General features: G+C 47.1%; 1 pseudogene; it reads left to right on the top strand.

Annotated features, from left to right (window-relative positions):
- Positions 1–2,311: 2,311 nt before the first annotated feature.
- Positions 2,312–2,880, top strand: LOC110307252 (large ribosomal subunit protein eL20 pseudogene; annotated as a pseudogene).
- The last annotated feature ends 6,914 nt before the right edge of the window (positions 2,881–9,794 follow it).

Raw genomic sequence — 9,794 nt, 5'->3', positions numbered from 1 at the left:
CGCTGGCTGCTCCTCCAGAGGACCAAGGTTTGATTCCCAGCACCCACATGGTGGTTTACAACCATCTGTAACTCCTGATTCTGAGGATCTGACGCCCTCTTCTGGCCTCTACAGGCATCCAGCACGCATATGATGCACAGATATACATAACAACAAAATACCACAAATACAAAGAAAAAGACAAAAGAAGCCTAGGAGTCTTCACTTACATAGAAATAACTGATGAAATAATATTGCAGAGGAGAAAACTCTCCCATTCAGAAGCCAAATAATTAGGGAACTACTGTAACCCTCAAGACGCAGGAACATAACACCCGTTGGTTAAAAACAGGACATTGTGGTTAGGAATGGGACGGATACAGTAGGCTACAGGCAAAGCAACGTCACAGGGGACAAACCAGACAGATCCTAACAGACGTGTGGCCAAGGGCAACATCACTAGCAACAGGCCGTGCTGATGTGATGTGGTCAGGGGACACCTTATTTCTCTTGTTATCTTCCCATGATATTCAGCTTCAGTCCTATTGTGAGGGGGAAGCAGGCAAAGCCCAACTAAATCCTACAACATTTCTGGCCATTGTTAGGGGACTCACATGGAGACCAAGCTGCACAGCTGCTCCATATGTATAGGGGCCTAAGTCCAGGCCACACATGCTCTTTGGTTAGTGGTTTAATCTCTGTGAGCCCCCATGGGCCTAGGCTAGTTGACTCTGTAGGCCTTTTTTGTGGTGTCCTTGAACCCTCTGGCTCCCTCAATCCTTCCCTTGACTCTTTCACAAGACTCCTCAAGCTCCACCTAATGTTTACCTCTGGGCCTCTGCATCTGTTTCCGTCAGCTGCTAGACGAAGCCTCTCAGAAGGCAGTTATGCTAGGCTCCTGTCTGCAAGCATAGCAGAGTATCATTAATAGTGTCAGGGGTTGGCTCTCTCCCATGGGATGAGTCTCAAGTTGGATCAGTCATTGGTTGGTCATTCCCTTAATCTCAGCTCCATCTTTATCCATGTACATCTCGTAAGCAGGACAAATTTTGGGTCAAAGGCTTTGTGGGTGGGTTGGTGTCCCCCTCCCTCCACTGGAAATCCCGCCTGGCCACAGGAGCAAACACTACTTCATTAATTGTGACAATGAACCACAACTAACACAATGTATTGATAACAGGAGAAGCTAGGTGTGAAGCTATATAGAAAATATAATCTTTTTGCTCTGTACATTTAAACTATTCTAAAATCTAAAAACTACAAAAAGAAAGAAAGAAAGAAAGAAAGAAAGAAAGAAAGAAAGGAAAGGAAAGGAAAGGAAAGGAAAGGAAAGGAAAGGAAAGGAAAGGAAAGGAAAGGAAAGGAAAGGAAAGGAAAGGAAAGGAAAGGAAAGGAAAGGAAAGGAAAGGAAAGGAAAGGAAAGGAAAGGAAAGGAAAGGAAAGGAAAACTAAGAGGCCATACTGCTCTTGCAGAGGATTCAATTTCAGCTCCCAGCGCCCACATCAGGCTGTTCACAACTGCCTGGAACTCCAGCACCTTGGAGGTCAAAGGTCTCTGGCCTCCAGGGGTACCTGCACTCACATGCACGGGAGCAAATGCGCACACGTGTGAGCAAATGCACACACACACACACAATTTAAAATGAATAAATACATCTCTTTATTTTTAAGAGAAGAGAAAAAAGCTGGGTGTTTTCAGTTAACTCAGAACTCAAGTAATGTCCTCATCTTTCTGACCCTTCCTTTACCCAAGGCAATTATTATGACAGAGTATGGTGGCCACGTTTACCACAGGTACCACCACAGGATCCTCTCTGGTTAGAGATCTATCGATCAAAGCAATCATTTCCCCAGAGTCCTTGTGCCTTGCTCTTCCTGGCTGAGCACATTTTCAGTCACTGGGCCTCAAGGAACTAAAAGTCCCAACTGGCCTGCATTTGTTGTTTGCTGCAGCTGTGAGATAGAGGCTGATTATGACAGGAACAGGGAGATGTACACAAAACTTGAGGGCTGTTACCTAAAGCTAATACAGTGGTCAAAATAACAGATGTCAGATGCCAACTTCAATATTTTGGATTTTTTTGTCTTCTTTATTTTGAGATAGAGTCACACTGAGTAGCCCTGGCTGGCCTAGAATTCATGATGTAGACCAGGCTGGCTTTAAACTCACAGTGATCTACCTGCCTTTGACTCCGAGTGCTAGCATCAGTATGTGCCACCACACCTGGCTAGTCACCTAAGTTTCTAACTTTGCATGGGCTCTACAGAAGGGGAAAAAAAGAAGTAATCTTCCTGTAAAAGAATAAAATGACTTCCTTTTGTGACTGGCGGTGAACGAGCACGCAGTGCCATGAAGGCCTCGGGCACGCTTCGGGAATACAAGGTGGTGGGGCGCTGGTTGCCAACCCCAAAATGCCACACACCACCACTGTACCGTATGCGAATCTTTGCACCCAACCATGTGGTGGCCAAATCCCGCTTCTGGTACTTTGTGTCGCAGCTGAAGAAGATGAAGAAGTCATCCGGGGAGATTGTGTACTGCGGACAGGTGTTTGAGAAGTCACCCCTGGTATCTGGCTGCGCTATGACTCCCGCAGTGGCACACACAACATGTACCGGGAGTACAGGGACCTGACCACTGCTGGTGCAGTCACACAGTGCTACCGAGACATGGGTGCCCGACACCGTGCCCGTGCCCACTCCATCCAGATCATGAAGGTGGAAGAGATTGCAGCTGGCAAGTGCCGCGGGCCAGCTGTCAAGCAGTTCCACGACTCCAAGATCAAATTCCCACTGCCCCACCGTGTGTTGCAGCGCCAGCACAAGCCACGCTTCACCACCAAGAGGTCCAACACCTTCTTCTAGACACAGAGACCCACTGAATAAAAACTTGAGACTGTCAAAAAAAAAAAAAAGAATAAAATGAAAAGGACCTAGGGAAAGGACTGAATAGGCTAAGCGGAAGAAACACAGATTTATAAGCCATTTAAATGGCGCCTGTGTCTTGGTCAGGAGTTGAGTTTCTTCCCCTTCTGAGCTAGTGTTCAGAGTGAGCTTGGATTCGCCAGGCAGGAGACCACTTCTGGGACACTCCCCACCACATAAGGCTAAAAGCAGACATGATGACCTGACATGAATCCCATGGCATGCCATGGGCATGCTCTTCCAGGGCATCTCCTGAGTCTGCCAGTAGCCTCTGCACTTTACGGTTCCAACCTTGGGTTCTCAGTCATCGTCAGAAAGGTGTCCATAAGCCAACTCATTATTATCTTCTGTGTGTCTGATTCTCAATCTGCATCCTCTGCTGGGAGTGCAGAGGTGGCTCTCACCATCCAGCCCTCAGAGGTCCAAAACCCAACCCTGAGGTCCAAAACCTCTTCCTTACAAGCCACGGCCAGTCTGAGGGCAAAACTCCTCCCTCTCCTTGCCTGACTTCTCCGAAACTCCTTCAAGCCTTCCTGCCTTGCTCCATTCTCTGAGCCATGGCACAGTGACTGATGTCACCCCTCTGAATGTCAAGTCCATTGGCAATCAGCCCTGTCCTCTACTGCCCTCAACTCCTGCACTTCCTTGGGGCTCAGTTCGCTATAGGTTTGTGAGACGGGACACATTGCCTTTGTCCCCAGAGAGTAACAACAGGACTGAGATGTCAACAGAAACTAAGAAGCCAAAGTAGAGCTTTATGGAAGTGTAGGCTGTGATCCCCGTCACCCACATGACGGCTCATACCCATCCAGTGCCCTCTTCTGGCCTCCCTGGGCACCAGGCATGCAGGTACTACACAGATATGCATGTAAGCAAGATATACACACAAAATAATAAAAAGTAATAATTGTTTAAAAGAAGACAGTTAACAGCATCCACAACCCCTAGGATCTGCAGGAAAAAGCTTTTTACATTCCTTATTTTCTATTTCAGTTGAGTAGTACTCTGTGTGAAACCTACACCAAATAAGGGGTTCACTTCACTTCCACACATTCTGAGCCTCAGTTTTGATTTATTTATTTTTATTTCTACATAGAGAGGGCTTTGAAAAGGAGCTCTGAGCTGCTCATCCTGAAAGATGCTCAAATATCTAGGTTTCTCCAGACTTGTCCCTCAGCAACTCTCCAACTCTGCAGCATTGATCTCTCTCCCACATTAAGCTGCGGGTCGCAGGGCTTTCTGCCTTCCTCCAGCATATCCGTGGTCCCTTGAGGAAGAACAGTGGGAAGTCCCTTCAGCTCCCACAATCCATTGGTTTTTCTTTGCCCACGTGGATAGCAGACCCGGCTAGATCTCCATGCTCTCTACCTGATAGCTTCATTTGTCTTTAAGTCTACATAGCCTTGACTTTTAGCAACCCCGTGACTTGACACGGGTAAGTCAGACACAGCAGACAACACACACATGCATATAAAGTGCGTGGGGGTACAAGAGGGCAAGCAGATGCGGAGCCGTGGGTGTGGGGGAAAGAGGGGAGTGGAAGAAAACCGCGTCACACCAGAGTTTCGGTGCTCTGGGCGGGCAGACAAGGAAGGACTGTCACACACTTTCCACGCAGCCCTGGGTAGGTATCTGGCTGTGTGAAGTCACTGACCCCAGCATGGCGGGTAGTGGACAAGGGGCAGTCCTAGGCACGGTGGGGCTTGATGAGCAAAGACAGTCTATGGTTTTAGAGCTTTATTGTAGAAAGGCAGGGGGAAGGAGAGAAGGTAGAGAAAGGCCGGCCATAGCCACGTGGGGGGTGGGAGAGAGAGAGAGAGAGAGAGAGAGAGAGAGAGAGAGAGAGAGAGAGAGAGAGAAGGAAGGCTAGAGAGTAAGAAAGGTGAGAGCTTAAAGAGAGGGAAGAGGGGCCAAGCAGTCTCTTTTATAGTGGGCTGGGCTATCTAACTGTTGCCAGGTAACTATGGGGAGGAGCATACCTGGCTATAGTCAGGTAACTGTGGGGGTGGAGTCTAGCCAGAATGCCAGCAGCTTGGAACATTGTGTGACTTATAACCACAGAATTATGGAGTTGGGTGCTCTGTGGTGTCAGGCACCTGTGTCTTGGAACGTGACTTGCTTTTCCATCCCTTGTAGAGTTCTCTACTGGGTCGCCATAGTAAGCCCCATTCAACCAAAATAGGCTGCCTACCACAGCCCCACAAGCAGGCATGGACGGTGTCCCACAGTCCACCTCCTGGGCCCTCTGGCTCTTCCCCACTGTTCCCAGGAGCCCTCTGCACACCAAGGTCCAACACCTCAATAGCTCCCCGACTGCCGCCTCTGTTCCGGTCTGGACCACAGTGGATCTGAAGCGCACTGGCTCATGTGAAAACAGCCCAGGCTGGCCCCAGCCACTCACACCTGCACACTCCATTCTTCCCCGTTTACACATTGTCATTCGCAATTAATGCTCTCTAAGGAACTGCAGAACTGATTGTCCCACCACCACACTGGGACCCCCTCGGAGACCTTGTGTCTGCTAAATTGAGCATGGGGCCCTGTGATTAAATTAAAGTTTGTGGCTCTGCCCCCTTTGCTCACGCTCCATCCCTCTCCGCCCTGATTCTGCCTCCTCCTCTCCCTCTCTTTCCACTTCATGTTTCATTACTGGGCACCTCTGCAGCTTGGTAGCAGGAGGTGGACAAGAGGCAAATGGCCTGGTCCATGGGCTGGTAGAAAGAGAAGACATTCATTTAAATTGAAGATAAAAGAAACCGAGGGACTCCATGGTGAGAAGACTCTGCACAAGGGGACAGAGCTGAAACTCTGGCTTAGACAGTGGAAGTGGCACAGGGCCTTGGCTAGTTATGGAGGTATCAATCTCTAAAATCAGCATGGGACACTGCTTAGGAGTTAAGATGCCCACATCAGATACTCCTGAGCTTGATTCCGGCTCTGCCCCTTTTTTACCTCAGGGATGTTAATGTGTGTCTAACCTTTCTGGGTCTCAGTTTCTCTGAGCCAGGCAGATGACTCGGAACAGGCAGCAAAGGGCCAGGCATCTTCAGGGGACAAGAAGCAGGGGTTGGTCCTTGTAGAGTTCTACGTGGACTTGATAATCTAGTAGCCATGAGTCCATGGAAACTAAGCGTCTGGAGTATATTCAAAACCCAGATGCCCTGGTTCTGAGGCCATCTTAGGTATGTGCTTTTTAACAGGTTTCTCAGATGGGTCCAATGTACCAGCCTGGAGAACATAGGCCAGGTTTAGATGCCACTCTGAGACTTTCCCAGGAAAAGATCTTGACAGCTGTAGTCTAGAAGGAAAACTGTGGAACTTTGGATTAAAGAAGTGTGAGGGTCCAGAGAACAACAGAATAAAGAGGAGTCAAATACAACCCTTCCAATGTCGGGGACCCGGGTAGACCCAAAGGAAGCAGGGAGGGCAGGGAAAGAGGTGGATTTGCATGGGCAGGGTGGAGTCACCAACTACATATGCAAGAAAGAAACTGGAGAGAGTAAGCTGACATGTTCTGTCAGTCTGGGCACCAAAGGTGGCAGCTCTAGAGTTGGGACTAGCAAAGCAGGGAAGGGCAGGGTCTGCTGCAGAGCAGAAGAAAAGCTTCATCTCTGGCCTGCTGGCTTGAGGCTCCGGGAGGCTTCCAGGAAGTGGCTGAATATAAGCTGTGGAACTCGGCAGGAAGACTGAACATAGCTCTACCAGGGAATCAGGAACAGAGAGGTCCGAGAAACCTGCCTCTGCTCACCGGAAACAGTGTTGAAGGGGGATGCAGAACTAGACCATTGACGGAACAAATTCTAGAGGCACTAAGAGGAACCAACCTCCTGATGATTTGACCTAATGGGAGATTGGCCCGTAGGTGGGGGAGCAAGAAAAAAAGGAGAGCAAGCCGGGCATGGTGGCACACGCCTTTAATCCCAGCACTTGGGAGGCAGAGGCAGGTGGATTTCTGAGTTGGAAGCCAGCCTGGTCTACAGAGTGAGTTCCAGGACAGCCAGGGCTACACGAGAAACCCTGTCTCAAAAAACCAAAAAAAAAAAAAAAAAGGAGAGCGAGAGGAGAGGGCACTGAGAGTGGGTAAGTAGGTAGGATAGGCGATTCCACTGGGAATTCCAAGGAAGGACGTTAGAAACTGAGTCCCTGTTGCTCTCCATTTTCTTGGTGAAGTGGGAAGCCATGGCCCTTGCCAAGGATATAGGAAGTGGGGCTGAGAATAAGGCCACAGCAGGGAACAGCCATCACAGAGAAACTCATCACAGAGCTTGCAAAGACACACGGAGAGCTTCACCAACTCTCTGAACAAGAACCAAGTCAAAATGAGCCAAGATTATGACACCCATTGTTCAAAGAGTGGAAAGACCAGAATACACAGGGAATTCTTGGCTATAAAGTCCAGGCAGGAAGTGAAGCAGGAAAGAAGTGGTACCCAGGGAGAATGGGGAGGTCAGAAAGTGAGGAAGAGCTATTCATAAGCACAGTGACGGGCACAGATCAAAGGAACCCAAGAGCCAACTGAAAGAGCTCCCAACATCCCAACCTGGAACAACGTGAGTGACAAAATAAAGAGGAATTGTAGTAACTGAAAATGTAAATAGTCAGGATTCTACACAGGTTTGAATAAATGACAAAAATAAAGGATACAAATGAGAAAGGAAACAGAAATTCTCCCATGCAGAAGAATGCAAAATAACTTATGTAGATGTCCTATCCTCAAAAGAGAAGAATATATGCCAGGATTGGTGGTACAACCATGTACTCCCAGTTACAGGAGGGTCACAAGTTTAAGGCCTGCCTAGCGTGAGAGAGAGCATTCAAGGCCAAACTGAGCAACTTTTGACGCTCTATCTCAAAAATTAAAAGTAGAAGAAAGCCATCAATATAACTCAGTGATAGAGTGGCTGAGTATTTCCCTAGGGTGTACAAAGCCCTGGTTCAATCTCTGGTGTTCACACACACACACACACACACACATACACACATGGAGTGAGGGTGGGGTAGTTGGTGTCCTACTTTGCTTTCTATTGTTGTGATAAACATGATGATCAAAAGCAAGCTGCAGAGGAAAGAGTTTATTTCAGCTTACAGTTACGTCACACAGTCAGTCATGTAGGGAAGTCAAGGCAGAAATTAAAACATAGACCAGTAGCTACTACCTACTGGCTTGCTCCTACTGGGTCATGATCAGCTGGCTTTCCTGTATACACAAGGACCACCTGCCTAGGGATGATGACACTACAGTGGGCTGGGCCCTCCAAGATTAATCATCAGTCAAACCAGTTCCTCACAGACATGACTGTGAGCCAATAGGATCAAGGCAATTCTTTGCCTGTGGCTCCCCACTTCTCAGATGGCTCTAGGTTATGGCAAGTTGATGACAAAAAAAAAAAAAAAAAGCCCCAACCAGTGCAGTTGGACTTAGACTATCTGAGCAGAAAAACTATAATACTTATAAAAGAAAGAAAATAAGACCTGTTAATGGCAGTGATTTATACCAAAACACACAAGAACATGTGAGCTATAGATTTTATGCCCCCAGCTAAATTGTACTTCAGGTTAGAAGGCCACAGAGAAACCTTTATTAACGCTCAAGAACTCAGAAATGTTTGCTACGATTCCCTTCCTACAGAATATACTAGAAGGCTAGTTTCAGAAAATAAATATAACTGGGAAGATAGCTACATAAATACTGGTAGCAAAAGCAAAATTCAACTATAAACTTTAGAACAAATGATGGCACTGGAGAGATGGCTCAGCGGTTAAGAGCACTGACTACTCTTCTGAAGGTCCTGAGTTCAGTTCCCAGCACTCCCACCACAGCTCACAACCATCTATAACTCCAGTTGCAGATGATCTGACACCCTCCTCTGGCCTCCAGGGGAACTGCAGGCATGTGGTACAAAGACAAGCAGGCAAACAGTCTTACAAATAAAATAAAAATGAATTTGTTCTCTTTAAAAAAAAAAAAAAAGACCAAATAATGGTTATAAGTAATAGTGAAGGCTGAAGAGATGGCTCCAGGGTTAAGAACACTGGCTGCTCTTGCAGAGGTTATGAGTCCTAGCTCTGTCGACACAAGATGAAGCAATAATCACTCATTCAACAGCAGTGAGCTGAGATCTCCAGAATAAGATCTCCAAATACCATTCCCATTAGAAGTAATTCTGAGGCAGGAAATTAAAAAAAAAAACAACTCTGAAATATTTAATGGTACTAGATAATAAGGAAACTTTCAAAAACTACTAAGACTGTCCCCAAAAGACTCGGGTGTCAAAACCCACTCACAAGAAACAGACCTTATGCGCCTTCCAATATGCTTGGAATAAGGTAGTCAGTCCTGAGAGAGAAGTGGGGGGGGGGGAGTGAGAGAAAGAGAGAGAAGAGAGAGAGAGAGAGAGATCTCAAATAGGCCTAACTATAAGCAGCATAGAAGACAGAGAGGCTTGTCAAGCAATACAATGAAATCAGCAAAAAGTTGGGACAGAAATAACCTACTCAAAAACAGAGAGAGAAACAGAGAGAAATAAAGACATGGAACCTATAGCTGAATGGCTGCTAAAAGCCATGTTGACCAATCACAGGCTATAGCTCTTTCTGAACCTTGATCCAAATAAACCTGGAAAATACTCTAAGATGGTTAACAAGGTGCATGCGCTCAGCGCTGATGACAACTGGGAGTTATCAACTTACTTGGGTGTAAAATTAATGTTGGGCACTTTGTTTGCAGGACATATGAGAAATCAACCTGAAAACTTCCTCCCGCTGGAGAGCAAGGTTCCATGAAAGACACCGGGAGGGACCCCTAGCACTGAAATACCAATTGGCAGACAAGTGTGCCCTCTGGTGCAATAATGGTGTAGAGGTTATGGGAGAGAATGACAAAGCACCTT

The sequence above is a fragment of the Mus caroli genome, unplaced genomic scaffold (genome assembly GCF_978045245.1).
Source record: "Mus caroli unplaced genomic scaffold, Mus_caroli_1 scaffold_14, whole genome shotgun sequence".
Taxonomy (NCBI): domain Eukaryota; kingdom Metazoa; phylum Chordata; class Mammalia; order Rodentia; family Muridae; genus Mus; species Mus caroli.
The sequence above is the reverse complement of the archived record's forward strand: the minus strand, read 5'-3'. Positions and strand labels throughout refer to the sequence as shown.